At 36.2% G+C, this 27,947-nt stretch overlaps 1 long non-coding RNA gene across 1 annotated transcript in view; it reads right to left on the reverse strand.

The window, feature by feature from the left end:
• Positions 1 to 675: 675 nt before the first annotated feature.
• Positions 676 to 27,947, reverse strand: part of LOC110133121 (uncharacterized) — a 40,096-nt gene continuing 12,824 nt past the window's right edge. The window contains exons 2-4 of the long non-coding RNA XR_002312688.2: positions 23,722 to 23,823; positions 15,330 to 15,427; positions 676 to 899 (exon numbers count right to left, since the gene is read on the reverse strand). This is a non-coding gene — a long non-coding RNA (uncharacterized lncRNA). The remainder of the gene's footprint in view (positions 900 to 15,329; positions 15,428 to 23,721; positions 23,824 to 27,947) is intronic.

Genomic DNA, 27,947 nt, shown 5'->3' on the forward strand with positions numbered 1-27,947 from the left:
ATGAAGTTGACTATCAGGGCTTCCCTGATAGCTCAGTTGGTAAAGAATCTGCCTGCCATATAGGAGATCCTGGTTCAATTCCTGGGTGGGGAAGATCCGCTGGAGAAGGGTTAGGCTACCCATTCCAGTATTCTTGGGCTTCCCTTGCGGCTCAGCTGGTAAACAATCTGCCTGCAGTGCGGGAGACCTGGGTTAGATCCCTGGGTTGGGAAGATCCCCTGGAGAAGGGAAAGGCTACCCACTCCAGTGTTCTGGCCTGGAGAATTCCACGGACTGTATAATCAATGGGGTCACAAACAGTCAGACACAACTGAGTGAGTTTCACTTTCACTTTCAAGAGGATCAACTAGAAAAGAGTAGGTGAATGCAATCTATCAATTATAAGGTCATTGTAGCCACATGCAGTGTATCCTAAGAGAAAACTTGCTTACTCATTGCTTAAGACGCAACCCTACAATTACTATTAATATCATTTCACCTGAATACTGTTTACTAGATCAGAGTTTGCCACCTGAGCCAAGTGTAGTTCCTCAATAAGATACCAACTAAAATATGATGTGTACAATGTAAAGAATGAGCTGAGACAACCATATTCTTTCCTTGGAATTATATTAGAGAAATTTTTTAAATTTTAAGAAATTAACAACATGAAGTAAAAATTTCAGAGACAGGACAGTGAATTGGAGTTGTTAATAATTGTGACAAAACAAAGCAATGAGGAAACAGACATTATGGTGAACTACTTAATATGAAGGGTAGAGAAGAAAAAAAGTCAGTAGACTAGGAGAAGACAATAGAATCAGCAAGGAGAACCCTTTCTTTCTTCTTTCTTTCCCCCTTTCTTCTATCCTCCTTTTCTTTCCACTCTTGCTTTCTTCCTTCCTCCTTTTCTTTCTTCTCTAATCAAGAAAAAAAGAACACGTAACATTAAATTTTCTATCTTAATCATTTTTAAGTATATAGTTTAGTACGGTTAAGTATTTTACATTGTTTGCAATGTATCTCTAAGACTTTTCTCCTTGCAAAGCTGAAACTCTATACTCATTAAACGTCATACACCTGCTGCAAGGCTTTGGCAACTACCTTTCTACTTTCTTTATCCATGATTTTTACTACTTTAGATACTTCATAGGAATGGAATCATACAACATTTTCCTTTCATATTCCTATCGATTTTGTAAGTTATATGCTTTTCCAGTGACAGATAACATTTAGGTACGTATACATCCTTAGAACAGTTATGAAAATAAATACATATCTTTGAGATACAAAACAGTACCAAATAAACCCAAGTAGTAACAAGTAGCAATATTTTCCTTTTGAATCAAGGAAATAATTGAAACACACAATTTGAAATATTTATTCAATAAAATAATACTTGGGGGGAGTACAACAAAAGTCCATCTAGTCAAAGGTATGGTTTTTCCAGTAGTCATTATGGATGTGAGGGTTAGACTGTAAAGAAAGCTGAGCACCAAGGAATCAATGCTTTTGAACTGAGGTGTTGGAGAAGACTCTTGAGAGTCCCTTGGACTACAAGGAGATCAAACCAGTCCATCCTTAATGAAATCAGCCCTGAATATTCATTGGAAGGGCAGATGCTGAAGTTGAAGCTCCAATACTTTGGTCACCCAATGCAAAGAACCAACTCATTGGAAAAGATGCTGGGAAAGACTGAAAGCAGAAGGAGAAGGGGATGACAGAGGATGAGATGGTTGGATGGCATCACTGACTCGATGGTCATGAGTTTGAGCAAACTCTGAGAATTGGTGATGGACAGGGAAGCCAGGCGTGCTGCAGTCCATGGGCTCACAAAGAGTCAGACACGACTGAGCAACTGAACTGAACTGGGGGGTAGTACATGGGCCCAAGAAATATATTAGGTATTGGTGTTTAAGGGAGGTTAAAGTAAATATATCCCACTTTCACTTTGTGTCAGGAAAAAAAAAAAAGCACTTTATTGATTTTAAATTTATTAAATTTATTGATTTTAAAATAAGTTTAATGTATTTTAACTGAGTTAGAGACTTGAGGGAGAATGTAACTAATGATGAAATTTTTGATTATGTTTTCATAGAACTTTAAAATAGGTCTTAGTTCCACTTCTCTTTCATAATGACAATACTCCTTGCTAGATTAATCTTAAAATAAACTCGGTGTATTTTAATCTTGTGTGAAGGTTTCAAATATGCATTGTAATGCATTTTAGTAAAATATATAAATGATGACATCTCTCTAAGCAGTTCTGTATATAAAGAGATACTGCTGAGCTCACCAGTTGTCATATAATTGAACTTATCAACTGTCTTGCAAGCTTTTAAAGAGTCTTCCTTGTCATCATCCTAAACATTTTTAAATCTCCTCTGTTTTCACAAAACTGGATTATCTTACACAGTGTGAGAATTTGTAATTAAAGTTTACTTAGAAAATGTATTAAGCACTATAGGAGCTTTTGCACAAGTGCTAATGAATATACTGTATTTAATCATCATCAAACAGATCAGATATAAGGAGCTGATAAGTTAAATAAACAACTTTTAATAATGCAGATGCACCCAAAATTGTGATATTGGCATTGTAAGAAGTAGATTTATTCCATGTCATTTATGTTAAATTGATTTTTTTTAACTTCTCTCTAGTGACATAGGTACATGGTAACTGTTAAAGCAAACTTCTAACATGTAACATTTGGGGAAATTGTATGAATTATAATGAATTAAATGTATGAATTATAAAAAAAAGTTTTTAAAAATAAAAAGAAAGCATCATTTAGCTATGTGAAAGATTTTCCTCAAAGCACTGAGTGCTCTTTGTAAGAAAAGCTATGACAAATCTAGACAGTGTATAAAAAAGCAGAGACACCACATTGCTGACAAAGGTCTGTATAGTTAAAGCTATGTTTTTTCTAGTAGCTATGTATGGATGTGAGACTTGGACTATAAAGAAGGCTGCACTGAAGAACTCAGGCTTTTGAATTGTGATGTTGGAGAAGACTCTTGAGAATCCCTTGGACAGCAAGATCAAATCAGTCAGTCCTCAAGGAAATCAAGCCTAAATATTTGTTGGAAGGACTGATTCTGAAGCTGATGCTCCAGTACTTTGGCCACCTGATGCAAGGAGTCAATTCACTGGAAGAACCCTGATGCTGGGAAAGATTGAAGGCAAGGTGAAAATGAGGCTTCAGAGGATGAAATGGTTGGATGGCATCACTGACTCAATGGACATGAGTTTGAACAAGCTCTGGGAGATGGTAAAGGACAGGGCAACCTGGCATGCTGCAGTCCATGGGGTCACAAAGAGTCAGGCATGACTGAGTGACTGAACAACAATTGACTGCTAAATATTTGGAAAGTCTAGTTCTGGGATTTTTAGGATCATAGTGAGCTATTCATTAAGTGATCTCTAGACCTGGAACTGTTGGGCCAGATGGCAAGGGAAAAGAACAGTTAATTTAGGTTATGCAGGAGATCAGTTGTGCATGATGATGGAAGGTATAAGCTAGTGAGGGTGGATCAGCAAGAAAGAACTGTCAAGATCAACAGAAGCAATGTTTGGCTCCTCTGGGATATCATATCTTCTCCTGAGGAATCAAAGTCAAAGGCGAAAGATTCTCTGTAAGCAAAGAAGTAGAGAGTATACAGATTTATCTGACCTCATGGACTAGAGAATGCTTTCATGCAAAAATGACTTGTACTCAATAATTTTTGAAAAAAAGAATCTCTAAATGAGGCATTTATCCTCTGACTTTTGTGGCCCTCTCTAATCTTTAAGAAGTGTTGCTTACTAATGCTACACTTAGGGCCCAAATCATTGTCTCTTCCTAGAATAAAAACTGACATGGGGTTTAGAAGAGAACCATGGCCCCAGGAGCTCTAAAATATTGATTGTAGAGTGCCTCATTTTTCCTCTTTTTGGATGATTCACTCTTATGCAAGTGGTTTGTTCTTCCTGTGGTTGATGTAGGATTAAGGCCTATACATTCATAATAGTATTAGTTTACTTTGCCATCACAGAATTTTCATGCTAACAGGGGTCTTAGAAGCTGGTTGGTCTCTACTTCTCACCTGAGTAATGATCATGCATGGTAATCCTCCCGGACCTAGAAGTCAAGTTCCTCTCAATTTGCTGACCCTTCCTTATTAGTCTATTGTTCTCTAAAAAATGAGAATAACAAAAAACCTCTAGAAGCTCGGAGATTAGTACTGGGCTCAATCCTCTAAACGTTGAAGTGCTTATATAAGATCTTGATGAAAGAAAGGAGAGATTCACTTGAGCAATGACACAGACAGGTAATCAAACACAGCAGAGTATATAGGTCAGCAAAAAGCTTCTCTGAAACATAAACTGTAAAAGTGAAAATAGCTATTGTGAAATATAGTTACATTAGATGCAAGCAAAGCCATTACTAAAATGCTTATTCAAATTGCCCTGAATAGTTTCAAATATATAAACTTAATATATGTGTTAATTTTTTGCAAAGAATAAAAAAAAATATAAAAAGAGGAAATCATCAAAGAAAATTGTTTGAAGAACCTAGGGCCACTGTGGAAATTAGTCCAGTTCTTTCACTTTATGCATAAAGAGACTAAATCTCTTAGGGGTAACACCAGTTGTGCTAGGTCACAGCAGGCCAAAATATAATCCTAAATCCTCCGATATCATGTTAGCACAAAACTGATTGGGTATTTTTCTTTTAAAAATACAGAAAAGAAGAAGAGGAGTATGACAGAAGAAGACACAAATTCACAGTGTAATGCAGGAGCAAGGTGGGTAGCATCAAAATGGAGGATCTGATAAACTAGAAGGACCTGAAAAACTAGAGATCAAGAAAATCATGTTAAGAAAGTTAAGGCAAAAAATAATAGGAGTTTTTAACTAAAGATGTTAGGAAATTTTCCAGAAAATCTGAATCAGTTTAGGTAGTAATAGAGTGAAAGTGAAAGTGGCTTAGTCGCGTCCAGCTCTTTGTGACCATGGACTATACAGTCCGTGGAACTCTCCAGGCCAGAATACTGGAATGGGGAGCCATTCCCTTCTCCAGGGGATGTTCGCTTATCCAAGGGAACTTCCCAACCCAGGGATCAAACCCAGGTCTCCTGCATTGCAGGAGGATTCTTACCAGCTGAGCCACCAGTGAAGCCCAAGAACACTGGAGTGGGTTGCCTATCCCTCCTCCAGCGGATCTTCCTGACCTGGGAATCAAACTGGGGTCTCCTGCTTTGCAGGCAGATTCTTTACCAGCTGAGTTACCAGAGAATCCCACATTCCTTGATAATGCGATAATAATAATAGCAGAGTAATAGAGTACAATACTACAAATTTTCATTCTGGGCATTCTTTTTTTTTTTCTCTCTCTCTTCAGCCCACAGATACAATAGAAGACAAGCTCAGAGCCTCTGAATTTGAATGGCAGTTCTAGCGGAGCAGGAGTAGAAGTGCATAGAATACCTGAATCTACAATCAGAGGATTTGAGAAATCAGAATTCCCAAATACTATCCACTGTTAATTACTAACCATGAAGCAAAATACAATTTGAAAATAAATTTCATATTTTTTCCCCTTTTGTCCCATGAGAAAAGAACATGAAATAGCTATACACGCTAGAGTATGTTTGCAATAGAATTTATACAGAAGCAAATCCTCTATACTAATAAGAAACTGAAAACACTTTTGGATATAAAGAATAGCCATGTAAGTGTAATTATTTTATTTGTTTTGTTGCAAGATATAAGAGGTTTCATTCAGACCAAATTTTTTTGTGTGTATTGAATTTAAAAGATATACTTTTTTTATAAAATTCTGCGAGCCAGCTAGTTTAATTTTTAGCTATAAATTCTGTGAATTTGCAGGCTTTCAATTTTCAGAAGGCAATGAACATTATTTCAGTACAACTTTTATGTTAATTTGGGGGTAATAAACACCACTGCAACAGGTTTAGAGACACCTCTTGTCAACCTACAGCCTCTGGGATAGGTTATCATTGTGTGTGTGTATTTAGTCACTCAGTCATGTCCAACTATTTTGTGACCCATGGACTGTAGCCTGCCAGGCTTCTCTGTCCATGGGATTTCTCAGGTAAGAATACTGGAGTGGGTTGCCATTTCCTTCTCCAGGGAATCTTCCCAACCGAGGGATCAAATGATGCCTCCTGCACCTTCTCTGTCTCCTATGTATCCTGCAGTGTGGATGGATTCTTTACCCACTGAGTCCCTGGGGAAGCCCAGGTTATTACGAAAAGACACCAATAAAAATATGACATAGTATATTGATTCAAACTCCCTAGTTTCAGCAACTATAATTGTTTGACTAAGACTGAACAAAACTTTACACACACACACACACATCTTTTTACCCTCATCTTTGGAATAAGAATTAAGCAAATTAATAGGGTAAACTAATTTATGTAAGAAATGACTACTTCCATGTATAATGCCTTTAAGAATTTTAGCATACTAATTATTTGTATTCAAAAGAATATTCCACATGAAAATCTATTATATATAAGGAAAGATCTCTATTTAGAAACATGTAAGTTCTTTAAGAGACTGTGTAGCTCAAAAATATAAATCAACTGTCTTGAATAATCTCTTATAATTCATCCCCTCAGTTGACATGGATCTGATAGGGCTTCTTATAATTCAAATTGCTTCTTAATTTTCTTAATAATTTAGAAATACATTAGAGTTTTCAGTTTACATGTTGTTTGAGAGACTTGGGTTCCATCCCTGGGTCAAGAGGATCCCCTTGAGAATACTACCTTCTCTAGCAATGTCTTGCCTGGAGAATTCCATGGACAGAGAAGCCTGACAGCTATATGTGGATCATGGGGTCCCAAGAATCAAGGAGACTGAGCAACTAACACTTTCACTTCTTTTCAAGTGTTATACACTTAAGGCAGTTGTTTTTCAATTTGTTTGTTTTGTTTTTCATGACATGCTGTCTATGAAATCACATTAGAAACAGTGTTTGGTTATGCTTGCTTTACAAAATAATGAGTCAGTATAGTTTCTGTGTGATCAAGACATTCTTATTCAACATTTTTACCAAAAATAATTTCTAAAAGCAGCTGCATTTTATGTCATGACTCAAAATCTTAATATTAGTGAGTGAAAGTGTTAGTCATTTAGTCATGTCCAACTCTTTGAGATCCCATGGACTGAAACCCACCAAGCTCCTCTCTCCATGGAATTTTTCAGGCAAGAAGACTGGAGTGGGTTAGCAGAGACTTCCTTTCCCAGGTAATCTTTCTGCCCCAGGTCTCCGGCATCACAGGCAGATACTTTTCCATCTGAGTCACCAGAAACAGTGTTTGGTGCTGCTTGCTCAAAAAACAATGGGTCAGTATAGTTTCTGTGTGATTAAGACATTCTTCCTCAACATTTTATTTAAAGTAAATTCTAAAAGAAGCTACATTTTGTCAGGACTGAGAATCTTAATGTTAGTGAGAGACAAATGGAAACCATCCTGATATTAGTCTCCTAGTCTCAAACTGTACTAAATGATGGGGTTAACAACTGGAAAATGCCCAGAATGAAAGAAAAAACAGTAATTTTGAAATTTTAATGAGGCTAAAATCTCTTAAAACTGTGTACTTTAAAGTATTCTGGGCTTCCCAAGTGGCTCAGTGATAAAAAATCTTTCTGTTAATGCCAGGAAAAGCAGGAGACATGGGGTTTGGTCTCTGGGTTGGGAAGATCCCCTGGAAGAGGAAATGGCAAATCCCAATATGCTTGCCTGGAAAACCCCATGAAGAGAGGAGGCTGGTGGACTACAGTCCATGGAGTTGCAAAGAGTCAGACATGACTGAACATGCACACACACACACAAAGTATTTGGGGCATGGTGTTTTTATTTTTAGTGCACAGATATTTAGTCATAGGCACAGTGTAAGTGCTGCATACTTTACACCAGAAAAGCAGATTTAGCTATGATCAAATATTTCAGCACCCAAGATAATTTATTTTCCTCAAAGGTAGAATAAGATAAGAGAATGACGGAGTACTAACATATCAGGCTATTATCAGGTGCTATAATTTATATGGTCTACATTGATTTTGCTCTTTGTAGGAGCTAATGCACATGCTTTCAGATGTATCAAGAGGACTTTAAAAAGGAAATATAAAACCTACAAAATATATCTCTCCATGAAATTTTATACCAGCAAGTCCATGGACACTGAACTGGAGAAAAAACAGTCTAAATTTTATATGATATTTAACTCCTCTGTTACCCTTTAACACATAACACCTAGCCATAAATCCTAATTTTCTTCTGTTTCAATAGCTTTAACATGGTGTAGAACAAATAATTACAACTATTTATATTACCTTAAAAATAAAAATCAATTTGCCTTAGCCAAAGACAATATAAAATATAATTAATTGAAACACAATTCTTAAAAAAAAAGTTTCACTATCAGTAAGTGAGGCTTTAAAAAAGTGAATTCTGTGGTCTCATAGCTGAAATACCAACTAAAACATCTTTAATGCAAATGTTTTATCTAAAACTTAAGATATCTTGTGACTTAAAGATTTTGAAAAGAAAGGTATTATCTAAATAGCCATATTATTTAGGTATGTTAATAAAAAACAGTGGATTCTCTAAAAAGTGAAAAGTCTTGAAAAAAATTTGTGTTGTTTCCCTGATGGCTTAGTGGTGAAAAAGCCACCTGCCAATCAAAGAGACAGAGATTCAATCCCTGGTCTTGGAAGATTTCGCATGCCGTGGAGCAACTAAACTCATGCACCACCACCATTGAGCCTGTGGTCTAGAGCCTGGGAGATGCAACTACTGAGCCCGCACCCCCGAGAGCCTGTGCTCTGTAACAGGAGAACCCACCACGACGAGAAGCTCCACAGCACAACTGAAAAGCAGCCCCCATTCTCCACACGACAGAAAAGCCTATGCAGCAATGAGAACTCAGCACAGCCAAAAATAAATAAATACTAAAATACAATTATTCTTTTAAATTGTGTGATTCTGATTATATGGCTCTCTTAAAGTCTCTTTCACTTCAAATATGAATTTAGATCCTACATGAAGCATAGTTTTTTTATTATACTTATTATGGCTTGAGGCAAGGAAAGAAAAGTATCAACTGTCCTTTCCCAAAGAGTCTGGGAATGGTATTTGATCAGGAAGCACTAAAAACATACAGTTAAGTGATTCTGAGGACAAATACTTACATAACACAAACTGTTATCCAAAGACTGACCTCTAAGTCAGTGACAAAGTGGCATAATTTGAACTTCTCCTCCTCCACTAAACTGGGGAAGCTAAAAGGGTACTAAAAGAGCTCACACTTTAGTAGCAGCACCATATATCCTAGAAGAACCAAAGGGGCAAGAGTATTATTTAGACCTCAGGGATTCCCACGAGTTTAATGAACCAAATTAATGCTATCAAGTAAAAAGAAAAAAATTAGGAAAAAATAGGGAAATGATTGAAAGATTCAGCAGGAAAATACAAAGTTGGGATATAACTCATTTAAAATACAACAGATTTCATATTAAAATATAAAATAAATGGATTGAGTTATTTTCAATATAAAAGGAGAAATACCAAAACTGATGAAGCTGCAAGAGTCTATAACAAATGACCAGATATTCGAAAAATAATGAAATAAAACTTTGGAAAGAAAATATGTTTTAAAATGAGAAATTAAATGGATAGTTTAAAAACAGATAAGCAAAAGTCTTTGAATGCATGGATCACAAAAAGCTGTGGAAAATTCTTCAAGAGATGAAGTACAGACCACCTTATCTGTCTCCTGAGAAACCTTTATGCAGGTCAAGAAGCAATAGCAAGTGACTGGTTCAAAATTGGGAAAGGAGTACTACATGGGTGTAGCTTGTTACCGTGTTTATTTAACTTATATGCAAAGTATATCATGTGAAATGCTAAGCTGGATGAATCGCAAGTTAGAATCAAGATTGCTGGGAGAGATACCAACAACCTCAAATATGCAGATGACACCACCCTTATGAAGGTAAACAAAGAGGAACTAAAGAGCCTTTTGATGAGAGTGAGAGTGAAAAAGATGGCTTAAAACTCAGCATTCAAAAAGCTAAGATCATGGCATCTAGTCCCATCACTTCATGCAAAATAGAAGGGGAAAAAGTAGAAGCAGTGACAGATTTTATTTTCTTGGGCCCCCAAATCATTGCAGAAGGTAACTGAAGCCATGAAAATTAAAAGACACTTGCTCCTTGGAAGGAAAGCTGTGACAAACCTAGACAGCATATTAAAAAGCAAAAGACATCAGTTTGCTGACAAAGGTCCCTATAGTCAAAGCTGTGGTTTTTCCAGTAGTCATCTACAGATATGAGAGTTGCACCATAAAGAAGGCTGAAAGCCAAATACCTGATGCTTTTTAATTGTAGTGTTGGAGAAGACTCGTGAAAGTTCCTTAGACTGCAAGGAGATCAAACCAATCTCCCCTAAGGGAAATCAACCCTGAATATTCATTGGAAGGACTGATGCTGAAGCTGAAGCACTAACACTTTGGCCACTTGATGTGAAGAGCTGGTTCATTGGAAAAGACTCTGAGGCTGGGAAAGATCGAAGGCAAAAGGGGAAGACTGAGAGATTGAGATGGTTAGATAAAATCATCAACTCAGTGGAGGTGAATTTGAGCAAGCTCCCAGGGATAGTGAGGGACAGGGAAGCCTGGCATGCTGCAGTCCAGAGGTCTCAAAGAGCCGGACACAACTTCGGGACTGAACAATGACAACAACAGCAATAGAGTTAGTGAACTAGACTACAGAAAATCAATACCCAAATGAGTTAGCGCCAAAAAGACATGGTAGTATTTTAATGCTAAGTCATGTCCGACTCTTGCAACCCCACAGACTATCCTGTCAGGCTCTTCTGTCCATGGGATTCTCCAGGCAAGAATACTGGAATGGGTTGCCATTTCCTTCTCTACGTAAAGATGTAAAATATAAAAATAAATGTAAAAGATAAAGAATAAAAGTTTCAGTCATCCTCATGAAATCTCAGAAAAATGTAATAAAGAAGCAATATATGAAGAAATGTTAATATTTTTTGTTTAAAACTAATAAAGTACCTCTATCAGAAGATAAATATATAATATACTATTTAATTATATAATATAGATAAGAAAACATACAGAAAAATCACTTAAAATATTTTATTAAAAATGCAATGTGACAGAGATAAAACAAAATCTAATCTTGAAGTCAGACAGGAAGAGGGATGAATAACAAAAATTTAGATTACCTACGAAACAAAGGCAATTAGACTGATAAATTACTTTTTGATAGAAAAAAAGAAACAAGCATTAGAATCCAATACTCAAAGTTATGAGAGAAAGTCACTATTAATCTAGAATAGTTTACCTAGCAAAGCTATATTTTAAAAATAATACTTATCATTTTTAGGTAAATGAAATAATGACAATGTATAATTAAGTGTAACTTAGAAGGAAACTCATAGCACAAAATATTTATATTTAAAAAGACACAGAAAACTAATAAGCTAAATGTCTGGACTAAGATTTTAGGAAAAATACAGAATAATCCTTCAGAAATCAGAAGATAACCTTATAGATATGGGCAAAATTAAAGAACACACACACAAAAAAGCATAAAATATAGAGAATGTACAAAATTTTAGAAGTGGTTATTTGAAAGATTAATAAAATAAGTGAAACAGTGATAAAATTTATTAAGAATAAAAGCAAAGAAGTATGAATAAATAATGGTGTCTTAGGGCACATAACTTAAAATATCCCAGTGTAGTAGTAAGTTTACCAGTTTTGAACAACTTTTACACAAGTTGTAAAATTTAGTTAAAATGTATGAATTCTTAGAAAATTTTTACTTATTGTAACTAACTCAAGAAGAAATATAGAGACAGAATAAATATAAAGCCTGAAGTAAGAAAAAATAGAAGTTATTTTTAAAAGGCAACATTACAATGAGACAATTTTACAAGCAGTTTCTATTTTCAAGAAATTTTGAAGAAACAGATCATTTCAATGTATTCATCATCTATGTAGGAGAAAATGAGAAGATTGTCTAACTTGAGGCCACTGTAAATGCAATACGTAAATCAAACAAGAACAGCAAGAAAAATAAAACCATAGATAATTCATACATATAAATATGAAACTAAATCAAATATTAATAGCTTGAAAGATAGATTAATGGCCCCCTGAAGATGTTCATATCCTTCTTAGTCCTCAAAATCGGTGTTATTACATAGCATAGAGATCTTACAAATATGGTTTTAGGAATCTTGATAGGGGCATGCATGCCCTGCGGGTTCAGGCTCCGCAACAGACCCTGAGTGCCTGTGCAGGTCAGTGGGGTCATCACCGAGGTCACAGCACCACCTGCCTGGACTGCAGGCCACGTGGCTCCACGATCACCTGCGCGCCTGCCCGCGGCTGGCAGACGCTCCGCAGGCACCCACCCTCACTCCAGACCCGGGCTCTGTGGCCGCTCCGTGGGCGTCCGTGCATCAGACACTCATGCCACAGACACCTCTAGTGTCTGTGAGCCATTCCAGGGCACAGAGGGAGTCTCGGCTACGAATTTTCCCGGGGTGGGGGGCGGGGGCGTGAAGACATACGGAATACCTCAGCACGTGCCACCAAGTTCAACAATCCTTTTGCACAGCCTTGGCAATTGAAGATTTCTGCAATCTTTACCAATACTGGCCTCGGCTGATAAAACCGCATGAAGGCTAAGGGGCTGTGTACACCCCGAACCAGGACCACAGCGTCCCATGCAACGGGGCCTTCGTGTTCACCTCTAGCTGGAGGCCTTTCCTTCACAGACCTGGGAGAGGGAATATCTATCTAGTGTTTGGGGGCTATCTAGTGTTGGAGAAGGCAATGGCAACCCACTCCAGTGTTCTTGCCTTGGGAATCCCAGGGATGGTGGAGCCTCATGGGCTGCAGTCTATGGGGTCGCACAGAGTCGGACACGACTGAAGCGATTTACAGCAGCAGCAGCAGTGTTGCAGAAGACTCTTGAGAGTCCCCTGGACTGCGAGGAGATCCAACCAGTCCATCCTAAAGGAGATCAGTCCTGGGTGTTCGTTGGAAGGACTGATGCTGAAGCTGAAACTCAAATACTTTGGCCACCTCATGTGAAGAGTTGACCCATTGGAAAAGACCCTGATGCTGGGAGGGATTGGGGGCAGGAGGAGAAGGGGACGACAGAGGATGAGATGGCTGGATGGCATCACCGACTCGATGGACATGAGTTTGAGCAAGCTCTGGGAGATGGTGATGGACAGGGAGGCCTGGCGTGCTGCGATTCTTGGGGTCGCAAAGAGTCGGACACAACTGAGCGACTGATCTGAACTGAACTGAATTGAGTTTAGAATATGGCTAAAACTAAAATTGCTCACCCATTCTTCAATTACACTAATGTAGAGTTCACCACCCTGAGACTGCATGTATTAGAATGTTAATTACAAGCACTGTGTTATATCTGATCAGGACTACTCTGCCCTGCATCATATGAGCAGAGAGGGCTTTGGCCTTCTTTCCTTCCTTCTTGAAACACTCCTTGCCTTGCTTTAGTGAAAATATGCTCTTTCAATTTTTATTCTTTATCCCCAGCCCATCTTTTTCAGCTTTTTAAAACCAGTTTAGCTTCATCTTTTCTCTATATTCTTACCCAAGTTAATATCATTCATTTTTCACAATTTCATGTCATCCAAATGCAGGTGACTACCAAATTTACGTCTTGAAGCCATTTCTTTACTCTGAGCCCCAAACTTATATTTCCTATTATATATCTTTCACTTTTTATATTTAATATCTAAATTTCTATTTCAGCATTTATTTTTTATCATTTCATTCAGACTTCCTGTCCTCGTAAGTGATGGTAAAATAAACATACCTTAGTTAAAACAGAAACTTGGAGGTTATACTTGATTCATTTTTTTTCCCCTTGTCCTCCAAATCATTAGTAAATCTTGCCTTTCTACTTCCACAATAAACTCATATCTGTTCATACTGTTTCCATCGGCACTGACTGAGATACAATCCCATTATTTAATTTTCTGTAATTATTTTTTGTTATCTTTTTTATTTTTGTAGAAAAATTTAAAAAATTATAATCAGGAAAACAGATAATTAAAACCAGTTCAAAACATTTCTTTGAACTTAAATTTAAACTCAAATACTTCTTTAAACAGTTATTTGTGAGATCATTTTGTTGATAACAAATCTTACACATCTCACACAGCTCAATTAGTTTAATGCCTAGACACATATGGTAATACAAGAAAACAATCAAACAGCATTTGCATTCTCACATGTGAATTGAGTATTGATAATGGTTTAGTTGCTAAGTCCTATTCAACTCTTTGTGACCCCATGGACTGTAGCCTGCCAGGTTCCTCTGTCCATGGGATTTTCCAGGCAAGAATCCTGGAAGGGGTTGCTATTTCTTTCTCCAGGGATTCTTCCTGAACCTGGGTCTCCTGCACTGCATGCAGATTCTTTACTGACTGAGTCACCAAGGAATTGAGTATTAATGAAGGCCTAATCCTAATTATCAAGATTGGAGTTTAATAGTATAGATGGAAAGGGGTTGAAAATCAGGGTTGTGGCTTGTGTGACTGGCCACATGCATATGATTAAAACATTAGGAATATCATGAAATTAACTGATTTATAAGATCATATGTGGTTTAAACATTACTCTGGTTTTCAGTTATAGTCACTAAGGTTGTATTCTCCATCTGACAGTAGTCTTATGATGCTTATTTTGTATTTATGCATGTTAACTTTGAAAGACCAATGTTGATTTTTTTTATTGCCTATAATAGTTTTTTTTTAATGGAAAAGCATTAGTCTGAATTATGAACCATCTTGTATATATTTTGAAATGCATTGCTTTAAGTGGCTGCTAGTAATTCTGTGGAAGTTCATTTCAGATGCTGAAATATATGAGAGCTGTTATATTAGAATTAAATGATATTACTGGCAGTTGATAATTTTATTAAATATGAGGAAGCTTAAATACTAAGTATGTGATTAATGTAACAATTTGCTTAATGTGGTGAGCCACTTTGGAGAAATGGAACAAACACAGATGTTGACAAAAGACAGAAATGAATTTGAACCCTACTACTTACTGCCTGTGTGACTTTAAAAAAGTTACTTACCCACTCTGATCATATGTATAGAATTTGGAAAACAATTTTTACATTTTAGCATTGTTATAAGAATCAAAGAAAATTTATGTAAAATGCCTGGTTTATAGTAATTTACTCCATCCTGAATATTGCTAGTATTAATTCAAATGATGCCACATATGTAGTTATGTTACACTGTCTCTTACCATCTTGTTAAATGAGCATCCTTGTTGGTTTGTCAATCCTTAATGGCTGTTTTGACATTTGTCTATCCTTGGTGGCTTCATTGCATTGTAGGTGAAGACTGTATTAGATATTTGAGAGAAAGAAAGAAGAGAATTATACAGATAAGCAAATTCAGCCCAGTGTAAGAAAGAGGGAGGTAGCTTATGTATATTCTAGAGATTTTCTCTATATACAGGGTTATGTAATCTTGTCTCTGCTTATAAAGATAATGTCAAGTCATGCCCTCTAGAGCAAGGTTACCCCAGAGTAAATTGACCCCACCTCAATTACAAGCTTTACTAGCCCGTATGGTCAAGATGCTGGCTGGCTGGCATGTGTGTGCTCAGTCATCTCCAACTCTTTGCCACACAACAGACATATCCTGTAAGACTCCTTTGACTGTGGAATTTTCTAGGCAAGAATACTGGAGTTGGTTGCCATTTCCTACTGCAGGAGATCTTCCCGACCCAGGAATCAAATCTGTGTCTCTTGCATCTTCTGCATTGGCAGGCAGATTCTTTGCACCTGTGCCACCTGGGAAGCCCTCTAGGGGAGGAGGGGAGGAAACTAAGACAAATGTATTAGCAAAGTATGTAAATGTTTCAATAAAACATGTTCGTTAACAAGGAATAATGAGGTAATGACAAAAGTGAATACAATTTCAGCTAATTTATGCTCAGTTGGGGCTTCCCAGGTGGGGCTAGTGGTAAAGAACCTGCCTGACGATGCAGGAGGGAGACAAAAAAGACAGTTTCGATACCTGGGTCAAGAAGATATCCTGGAGAAGGAAATGGCAACACACTCCAGTATTCTTGCCTGGAGAATCCCATGGACAGAAGAGCCTGGTGGACTGCAGTCCATAGGGTCTCAGAGAGTCAGACATGACTAAAATGACTTAGCACACATGTCCAGCTGATATAAATGGCATACTGCAGATACTTTAGAGAACATCTGTTGATGTTCTTGTTAGAACAGCTTCAGCTATTGTCTGAATCATCAAGTTATATAAGCATGTTCACACATAAAATCCTCATTGGAGATACACAAAGCAGAATTTGAAATTATTGGTCAGTGAAATGTTCAGTGTAGTTAATTCATAGTACTTCATAGCATTTGAGAATGTAAAATGTTTCACTTCATTACAAAAAAATTCAATTGATCAATAATATACACAGATTTCTCATTTGCTATTAAGATTTTTAAGCATAATGGGAAAACTTTAAAATTGGAAATGGAAGAGGCATTTAAGTGTCTTTTTGGTTATTCTCCTGCTACAGATTTGACTTAATTCAGTTTACATAAATCATTATTGATTCTAGTTCTACAAAATAGAAATGAAAAAATTGTTATCTGGTATATTTTAAGGTCTACAACGCCATTTTTTTTTTTATCTCCTATATAACCTCAGCTTGTTGAATGAAAGAAAACAATGTAAAAATGTATTTTCCAAGTATTGTGAATTATATTAATATTGTACCTCATGTAAGGCATGGATGAATTTGTAGAGGTTTTTTTTTTGGGGGGGGGGTGGAATTAATCAAAATACTGTCCAGAGATAATCAGTGCTTATGTTTTTATGTATTCTTTCAGAGCTGCTTCTATTCCATACTTGATTTTCTTACATTTTATACAATATGTATTACTATATTCATTACTTAAAGTGGTTTATAGCTAGGTTCAAAACTTCAGTATGCATGCATCAGAATGACATAGTGAGCCGATCGAGAAGATCATAGCCTGTCTGGCCACCTACATGCCCACATACTCTCTCTTACTCTTTTCAAAGATTCTGATTTTGCAGAAGTGAGCCACAGCCAAGAAATATGAATTAGAGAAATAAACTTTTAGATGGTTCTGAGGTGGATAGATTATAAAACTGGAAAACATAGGTCTGTAGAACCTGTGTTATTCTGGGAGGATAATGTATTGAAGTACCCTACACCTATACTAATTTGTTAAAATGTTTATCTTTTTCAGGATTATCAAAGAATTTTGATAACAGAATGAATGATTTGATATAATTTTCTGTTGAAATGTTTATCTGATGAATTTTGAAGACAATAAATCATGTACTAAATTTTCAAGTTCTTAAGTTCTTTCCATTCATTTCAGTTGTTCAGTCCTGTCCAACTCCTTGCAACCCCGTGGAATGCAGCACGCCAGGCTTCCCTGTCCATCACAAACTCCTGGACTTTACCCAGACTCATGTTCATTGAGTCGATGATGCCATCCAACCATCTCATCCTCTGTCATTCTCTTCTCCTCTCACCCTCAATCTTTCCCAGCATTCAGGGTCTTTTCAAATGAGTTAGCTCTTTGCATCAGGTGGCCAAAGTATTGGAGTTTCAGCTTCAACATCAGTCCTTCCAATGAATATTCAGGACTATTTTCCTTTAGGGTGGACTGGTTGGATCTCCTTGCAGTCCAAGGGACTCTCTAGAGTCTTCTTCAACACCACAGTTCAAAAGCATCAATTCTTTGGCGCTCAGCCTTCTTTATCATCCAACTCTCACATCCATACATGACTACTGGAAAAACCATAACCTTGACTAGACACACCTTTGTTGGCAAAGTAATATCTCTGCTTTTTAATATGCTGTCTACGTTGGTCATAACTTTCCTTCCAAGGAGTAAGCATCTTTTAATTTCATGGCTACAATCACCATTTGCAGTGATTTTGGAGAACAAAAAACAAAGTCTGCCACTGTTTCCACTGTTTCCCCATCTATTTTCCATGAAGTGATGGGACCAGATGCCATGATCTTAGTTTTCTGAATGTTGAGCTTTAAGACAAATTTTTCTCTCTCCTCTTCTACTTTCATCAAGAGGCTCTTTAGTGCTTCTTCACTTTCTGCCATAAGGGTAGTGTCATCTGCATATCTGAGGTTATTGATATTTCTCCCAGTAATCTTGATTCCAGCTTGTGCTTCTTCCAGCCCAGCATTTCTCATGATGTACTCTGCATATAATTTAAATAAGCAAGGTTACAATATACAGCCTTGATGTACTCCTTTTCCTATTTGGAATCAGTCTGTCGTTCCATGCCCATTTCTATCTGTTGCTTCCTGACCCGAATACAGGTTTCTCAGGAGGCAGGTCAGGTGGTCTGGTATTCCCATCTCTTTCAGAATTTTCCACAGCTTATTGTGATCCACACAGTCAAAGGCTTTGACATAGTCAATAAAGCAGAAATAGATTTTTTTCTGAAACTCTTTTGTTTTTTCAATGATCCAACAGATGTTGGCAATTTGATCTCTGGCTCCCCTGCTTTTCTAAATCCAGCGTGAACATCTGGAAGTTCACGGTTCACATATTGCTGAAGTCTGGCTTGGAGAATTTTGAGCACTACTTTACTAGCATGTGAGATGAGTGCAATTGTGTAGTAGTTTGAGTATTATTTGGTTTTGCCTTTCTTTGGGATTGGAATGAAAATGAACCTTTTCCAGTTCTGTGGCCACGGCTGAGTTTTCCAAAGTTGCTGGCATATTGAGTGCAGCACTTTAACAGCATCATCTTTTAGAATTTGAAATAGTTCAACTGGAATTCCATCACCTCCAGTAGCTTTGTTTGCAATTATATGGGTCGTGAAGATCTTTTTCGTACAGTTCTATTGTGTATTGTTTCCACCTCTTCTTAATTTCTTCTGTTTCTGTCATACCATTTTTGTCCTTTATTCAGCCCATCTTTGCATGAAATGTTCCCTTGGTATCTCTAACCTTCTTGAAGAGATCTCTAGTCTTCCCCATTCTATTGTTTTCCTCTATTTCTTTTCATTGCTCACTGAGGAAGGCTTTCTTATCTCTCCTTGCTATTCTCTGGAACTCTCCATTCAGATGGGCGTATCCATCCTTTGACTTTCACTTTCAGATAGTCTATTCAAGTTTTCTATCCCCCTTTCAGTCAATTTTCATGACATTTTCTTAAAATACTGGTCATTGTATTGTAAAACGTATTATTGTTTATGATGTGGAGGAATTATATTTTACCAGAATAATATCAGATTTTATCTGTATAAATTCTTCTTTCCTCTTCATTTTTGCTTATTCCTTTCTATGTCCAGTTTCTTCAGTTTGATACTTGATGTTTGGAGGGTGTTTCTTTTAGAGTTTGGCACCTTCTAGCCATGGACATGGTATAGCTCTGTTTTGATTTCTGTCTAGTTTCATGTATGTTGATATTATTTTTACTCCTTAGGTATCATTTTGTTAAATTTATTTCTAATTTTCATATAGATTCTATTGCTGATATAAATAGAATTTTAAAAATTTTCTAAATGTTTATTTTTGTTATATTTTATGGAGTTTTATTTTCATGTACCTATGTTTATGTAAGTATTTTTGTTTTCTACCTAATAACTTTGCCGAATTCCTATTAATTTTGCCTGATTGATCATCTGACTGTTCATGTTCTCATATTTGTTGCTATGAAGATATCAATGCTATATGTATGCATAAAATGTTTTTATCCTGTCTTATCATTTGTTCTATTTTCATTTCACATTTGCTTCCCTTCCTTCCTCCCTTCCTTTCTTTTTTTCTTTCCTCCTTTCTCCATGTTTACCAGATTGTCTAGGGTGATGCTGAAGAGCGATGAGTGAAGACAGTAACTTTATCATGTAGTGACTAAAGTAACTTCAAAATTCTCATGATTAATATAGTATATGTTGTACTTTCAAAAAATAAGATGGTTTATTTCTCTGAAATGCTTTTATAAATAAAGATTGTCAGTTCTATGTAGTTTGATTTCATTTGATTTAAACTGCCTGTGAAACCAGTGGAAACAGATGTCTCAGATCACAGGATTTTGACCAGTTCAGTGTATTCTATCTCCTTACTGCCAACTTTTCTAAGTGTTTTTGTAGTAAACATACTTCTTTTCAAAATTATACTATATTTAGACTTTATTTATTTTTTTACCATTGCAGAATAAGGTACTTAATAAATACATATGTGTTTTTCTTAGCTGTATTTTTATTCTTCCCTTACCTCTGGTCTGTTGAACTGAAATAATTTTGTTAAATCTTTTTTTCTTTTTTATGACATATCAAAAACAATATATTCAGATTCTTTCCCTTGTAAGATATATCTGTATCTATATCTATACATATATATTCTGGAAGTGTTTTAAAACCTCAATATTTCTATCTTTCATTCAAATACATGAAAAGCCTTAACATACTTTAAGAACTCATTCACTATTTTCCAATCAAGTTTTAAGTGACTTTTCTTTTTTTAAATGTAAAAATAAGCTAAACATGCTTTGATATTCTTTAATCTATTTTATTTATAAGATAGTTTGTCCATTTTTAAGACTTTCCATTCTTTCCTGGAACCTATATCTTCCCTAAATTTGTGATTTTCCTCTGTGACTATACTTTTTTTATAAATCATGTGAGATTTGTTGCATTAATATTTTTCTAGTGTTGAGTAGATTAGCTTAAGATAGCAGAGTAGAAGGATGTACCTGCATTCTTTCTTGAGAAAGCACCAGAATTACAATTAGCTACTGGGTAACAATTGATGGAGAAACACTGAAACATACCAAAAATGATACTGTCACCTGAAGCAAAGGAGAGGCCACAGTGAAATTGTAGGAAGGGTGCAAGTATTATAGAATCAAATCCCATACCTGCCAGGTGGGTACCCACAGACTTGGCCAATAAGTATACAACAGAATTATCCCACTGGAGTGAAGGTTGTGAGCCCTGTGCTGGGCTTCCCAGACTGGAAGTCCAGCAATGGGAAAAGGAGTCCCCAGAGAATCTTTCTTTGAAGGCCAGCAGGATTTGATTGCAGGGCTTTTACAAGTACAGGGAAACAAAAATTCCACTTTCGAGGGCACACACAAATTTTTGTGTGCATTAGGACCCAGGAGGTGGGGGGAAAAAACACCAACCTCATAAAAGACTCACCCACACCTACCTTCTAGTATCAGAGGGTTTCTTGAAGAGATGGTTGGGGGGAGGGGGGGTGTTGGCTATGCCTCAGTGCAGGGACAAAGCCTAATAGAATTTAGCATGACCAGACAAGATTTGCAGGAAGAAACCAACAATTTAAAACAAACTTGTATACATATAGACTGCTGAATCAGAACCTCTTGGGAAGAGAAAACCCCAAAACACAACAGATACACACACAAAAAGAAAATAAAACAACCTAAACACAACACAAAAGAAGGTCATCAAATCACCAGAAAAGGGAAAAAAAAAGACCTACAAAAACAAATCCAAATCAATTAAGAAAATGTCAATACGATCATATATATTGATAATTACCTTAAGTGTAGATGGGATAAATGATGCAACTGAAAGATAAGTTGACTGAATTGTCACCAAAAAGACCAATATATAAACTGCCTATTAGAGATCCACTTCAGACCTAGGGATACATATAGACTGAAATGAAGGGGTGGAAGAAGGTATTCCATGAAAATGAAAATCAAAAGAAATCTGGAGTAGCAGTACTTGTATCAGACAAATTGGAATTTAAAATAAAGACTGTTTTAAGAGACAAAGATGGTGATCAAGGGATCAATCCAAGAAGAAGATATAACAATTTCTATATCCAAAATACTAGAGTTTCAGCTTCAGCACTTGTCCTTCCAATGAGTATTCAGCATTGATTTCCCTTTAGATTGACTGGTTTGATCTTCTTGGTGTCCAGAGGACTCTCGGGAGCCTTCTCCAATTGCACAGTTAGAAGGCATCAATTTCTGGGCATATATTCAGAGAAAAACATGGTTTGAAAGCATTCATGCACCCCAATGTTTATTGCATCATTGTTTACAATAGCCAAGACATGGAAGCAATCTAAATGTTCAACAGAGAAATGGATAAAAAAGATGTGGCACATACATACAATGGAATATTACTTGGCCATTAAAAACAATGAAATAATGCCATTTGCAGCAACATAGATAGACCTAAAGATTGTCATACTGTTTCAAGTAAGTCAGAGAAATAGAAATATTGTATGATATCACTTATAAGCAGAATCTAACATGAAATGATACAGATGAACTTACTTATGAAACAAAAACAGACTCACACACTTAGATAAGGAATTTATCATTACTTGGGTAAAGTCTGGGGGAAAGGAACAGTTAGGGATTTTAAGATTGATATGTACACACTACTACAATTAAAGCTGATAACCAATAAGAACCTATTATATAGAACAGGAAGTCTGCTTACCATTATGTAACAACCTAAATGTGAAAATAACTTGAAAAAGAATAGGTACATATATATACATATATGAATCACTTTGATGTACATTTCAAACAATCACAACATTGTTAGTCAACTATAGTTCAATATAAAGTAAAACTTTAAAATATATATATTTTTTTCATAGCATTTTTTGAAGCTATCAGAAAATCTTTTGTATTAACTTGGGAATTATAGTTGCCTTACAATTGATTGACAGGGTGTCAGCTATGCCAATACAGTAGGAACAACTTCAGTTTTCAGCAAGGGTAGAGAATTCAGGCCCAAGATCATCACCTATTCTTTCCAAAGTCGCATTTGATTGTGACGAGTAACCCGGGGAGTTTGATAGTGGAAAAAATAAACAGATAATTTGTTAACTAAAATCAGTGAATTCTGTCAGAAGGTATTGGCACTCCAGTATCCATCAGGTTGGGATTCAGAGAAAAGACTGGCAAAAGCCAGGCAGAGAAACTTTTCTCAGAAGGCTCTTAGGAACCAAGGAAGCTGTACCATCCGTTATCAGAAACAGATCCATATCAAAGCCCATTGGTCAAATTGAGAGCATAGACCAAAGCTGCTATTCATAGTAGTGGCATATTTCTGACCAAATTTCTAAGGGCATTAAAAAAGATAACTGGGTAGAAGCCCAGATGAAAAGACAGACTAAAGGCAAACCTTGGCTTTACAATTCTGGCAAAGATTATTTCTAATTTAAATGTTCACTTTGTGGAGCATTAAGATATTCATTTGTGGTGCAAAAACTTCGCAACTGCAAGAAAATCTGTCAGATTTAGTTTGAACTTTCTAGGTTGTTCATGTTCATTGAATAGACTGTGCTTGAATTTGTAGCTTTCTCCTAAATATGTAGATAAAATGTAAACAATTTGTTTCTGAAGGAAAGGCCACTACCCAAGGAAATTTTATTACAAATTGAACACTTCTGTATTCACACACACACAACACACACACACACACACACACACACAAAGAAATCTAAAGGTGTTTAAGAATGACTATATGACTAGCATGTTATAGGGCATTTTACCTATATGATTTTATTTAATTTTCAACCCTTGATCTATGAGAAGGTACAATCATCTCTAGATGGCAAATGAGGAAATCAAGACTGAAAGTGATTGCATAATTTTCCCAAGGGCACATACCTCATATCTGAGCAACTCCGAAACTCTTGTTATTTCTCTTCGATTAGGATATCCTCCGTAACCAAAGCATGTTGGCATGTCTGGGCCTTAAGAAGTTAAGTCCTGCATTTGAATAATTTTATGTATCTTAAACATGAAAACAATTATATGAGCTATGATTAGCTTTAATATTGCAGTCGTACTTTAGATAATGCGGTATACATAATATAGAAAAGTTACTACTCACTCCATATCAAGCATCATTTATCATCATTTATTTTTAAACAGAAGGGTGACAATAATATTCTTTTACCCCCAAATAAACAAACCATTCTTGTCCATATGTTTTTGATATAAATTCAAATTAAGTCTGACATGTTGGTAGTTAGATGTCAAGATGCTAATATTGATTTTTATGTTATATGTTTAATCACCTTTCTAGGCAATTAGGGCAAACTAAGTAGGCCCAGAAGTTCCTACTCAAAATATTGATCAAAATTATATGTGACTTCATAGCTGAGGGTATTCATGGCTACTCCTGCAACTAAGGGTTCCCCTGGTGGCTCAGACCGTAAAGCGTCTGCCTGCAATGTAGGAGACCTGGGTTTGATCACTGGGTAGAGAAGATCCCCTGGAGAAGGAAATGGCAACCCACACCAGTATTCCTGCCTGGAAAACTCCATGGATTGAGGAACCTGGTAGACTACAGTCCATGGAATCACAAAGAGTTGGATATGACTGAGCAACTTTACTGGTTCACTGGTTCCCACAACTAAATAGGGAGAAGATAATATATTTTAAGATATTTGGCTATAATATTGTTTCCAGATTTTAAAGCACAGTTAGAAAATGTGATTTAGTAGAAAAAGACATTACTTCATAATAGTATTCTTTTAAATTTCAAAGACAAAAGCTCTCTTCAAAACAGCACAAGATTTAGGTTTTAAGAATTCTTTTTAATCTTCCCTATAGTTCTGCTAATCAATAGTTGTCAGATTAGCATACTGCAGGAAAAGTCAGCAGTAACAAAGAACATGAGAATTAATAATATTCATAGTCTCTGAAGGATTTGGGTCTATTTCTCCAATTAAATATAAAATCAGTGTAATTTGGAGTCCAATGTAAAAGCACAATCTTTTTCAATTCATTTACACTTTTTTATTTTTTAATTGGGGGAGGGTAGTTGTTGTGTTGCATTCTGTCATACATCAACATGAATCAGCCATAGGTATATATATATATTCTAAAGAAAATCAATCCTGAATATTCATTAGAAGGACTGATGCTAAAAAAAAAAAAAAAGAAGAAGGACTGAGGCTTAGCTAAAATTCCAATACTTTGGCCACCTGATGCAAAGAGCCTGACTCATTAGAAAAGACCCTGATGCTGGGAAAGCCTGAAGACAGGAGGAGAAGGGGACGACAGAGGATGAGATGACTGGAGGGCATCACTGACTCAATGCCCATGAGTTTGAGCAAACTCTGGGAGTTGGTGAAGGACAGGGGTGTCTGGTATGCTGCAGTTCATGGGGTCTCAAACAGTCGGTCTCAACGGAGCAGCCGAACAACAATACATATGTCTGCTCCTTCCTGAGCCTCCCCCCACCCCTTCTCACCCCTCTAGGTTGTCACAGAGCACAGATTTGAACTCCTGTGTCAAAACCGCAAATTCTTACTGCCTGTTTTACATGCGGTAATACATATGCTTCAGTGCTACTCTCAATTCAGCATACCCTCTCCTTCCCCCACTGTGTGCATGAGTCTGTTATCTATGTCTGGATCTCTACTGCTGCCCTGCAAATAGGTTCATCTGTATTATTTTTCCAGATTTCATATAAATACAGTAACATATGATATTTGTTTTTCTCTTTCTGACTTACTTCACTCTATATAACAGTCTTTGGTTCATCCACCTCACTAGATCACTTCACTTACATTTTTAAAGGCACTGCTTACAGTATTCTCTCCAGGAAATCATACTATTTGGTTTCAATTTCCTTATTTTTTTTCTCAAATTTTAGTAATTTTTTATCATTAAAATTATCTTATTTTTGATTGTGAAAAAAATGTGTTAGGATGCTGAAGCATGAAGATATGATGGAATGAATATCCATTCACAGTTTGTTTCAGTCATTCAATAATAAAATTGTATACTGAGCACTATAAATTTAAAGGCATTTCATGTGTGTGGAAGAAAGGTTGCAAAGATTAGCAAGACCTTATCAATGACTTTAAGTAAACAAATTCTATTATTTTCATTCCGTCATAAATAAATATTATAAGATCCCATTAACTGAAAAAATGGATGCCTCTTGTAGGATATTAAAATGTGAAAATCTAAATATCTTGAAACTTATAAAACATGGTAAGCTTCTGAGTCTGAAACCAAAATTTACTTAGTATTTTGGTATCTTCATTTCAAACTATAACATTTTTAAAAGACAACTAAACGGTCTCTGAAAATACAATTTTAATGACTTCATAGTAATTTATTATATGAGTATGCCATAGTTTATTAACAGAATCTCTAGTCACTTCTCTTATTTTTTTCTATATACTGATTATTGCTTCCTTGAACATCATTCACACTACTGAATCTTTCTTTAGGATAATTTTTCATGCATATTACTCTGATCAATAATTCTACTACTATCATAAAACATAATACTATAAGTTGACACATATATTTTTAACCTGAATCATTTTCATTTGCATAAATGTTTTTTTCTCTTTAGGAAGTGCATTTAGATAAGGCATTTTCTAAATCTGCCATGTCTGAAAACTATTTTATCTACAGAGTAACTAGGTCACATTTCTTTTTCCTCTGTAAATATTACTCAATTTTCTTCTGATATTTTAATGTCACTGAGATTTCTGAGGACAGTTTAATTTTTTTTTCATTTCCTTCCCCCGGTGAATGTTACTGAGTAGTCACAGGGTGCTTGGTACCTGCAAATTGTAACCAAAGTGGCAGGGTTATTACTCTTATAGACATTTTTGTCATATAGTGAGTGAAGCTGTAAGTCGCTCAGTCATATCTGAATCTTAGTGACCCCATGGACTATAGAATTTTCCAAGCTAGAATACTGGAGTGGGTAACATTTCCCTTCTCCAGGGGATCTTCCCAACCCAGGGATTGAACCCAGGTCTCCAGAGTCTACCTTTTATAGGCAGCTTCATTTTTTCCAGCCTACATATTTGAAGAAATTGAAGTATTTCCTTGTCTTTTAATCCTTACAGTTTATCTTAAATTCTATGTGAACAGGAAGATTCCATCCAATCTTCCAAATCTGATGGATTTCTAATGACCAGGTCTTGGGGTGTGTTGAAGCGTCATGAGATTGAATTTGCTGGGAAAAGAGCTCCATGATCGGTCACTATAATATGTCTAGTGGCTGCTGAGTATTTTCCAGTGCAAGTTAAGCAAAGTCCATTTCAACTTGCAATGTCTTGTTTCTTCAAGTCAGCTTTCCTATTATTCTTTTATGAATGATTTTTGTCATCTGTTTTTCATTGATAAATAGAGATTTTTGTACAAAACATATTTCTGTGATCTACATACCCTATATTTTACCTTTTCTCATTTTTATCTCTATCTCTTCCTTTGAGTTTTGGGAAGTATTTCATAATTCTCTTCTATATTTAATGATCTTTCTCTTTGTAGTCACCAACTATAATGAGTTATACTCTGTGTGTGTGTGTGTGTGTTTAATGAATTACATTGTTATTCATTATCATATCATTGTTAATGATACATCGTGTATCAGTCAATGTTGGTAGGAAATGTATGGCATTCTCAAATCTGGTGTGTTTTAGGAAAAGTTTTTAAAAGGGGCACATGTTTGATCTGGGAATAAGGAAATAATACAGAAAAGTGGATTAGTCAAAGCTATGGTTTCTCCAGTAGTCATGTATGGTTGTGAGAGTTGGACCATAAAGATGATTGAACACAGAAGGACCTTCAAACTGTGGTGTCAGAGAAGGCTCTTGTGAGCCCCTTGGACAGCAAGGTGATTAAACCAGGCAATCCTAAAGGAAATCAGCACTGAATATTCATTGGAAGGATTGATGCTGAAGCTGAGGCTCCAATACTTTGGCCACATGATGCAAAGAGCCAGTTTACTGGGAAAGACCTTGATGCTGGGAAAGACTGAGGGCATGAGAAGAAGGGGGTGACAGAGGATGAGATGATTGGATGGCATCATGAACTCAATGGACATGAGCTTGGGAAAACTCAAGGAGATAGTG

This window comes from Odocoileus virginianus, chromosome 17 (genome assembly GCF_023699985.2).
Source record: "Odocoileus virginianus isolate 20LAN1187 ecotype Illinois chromosome 17, Ovbor_1.2, whole genome shotgun sequence".
NCBI lineage: Eukaryota > Metazoa > Chordata > Mammalia > Artiodactyla > Cervidae > Odocoileus > Odocoileus virginianus.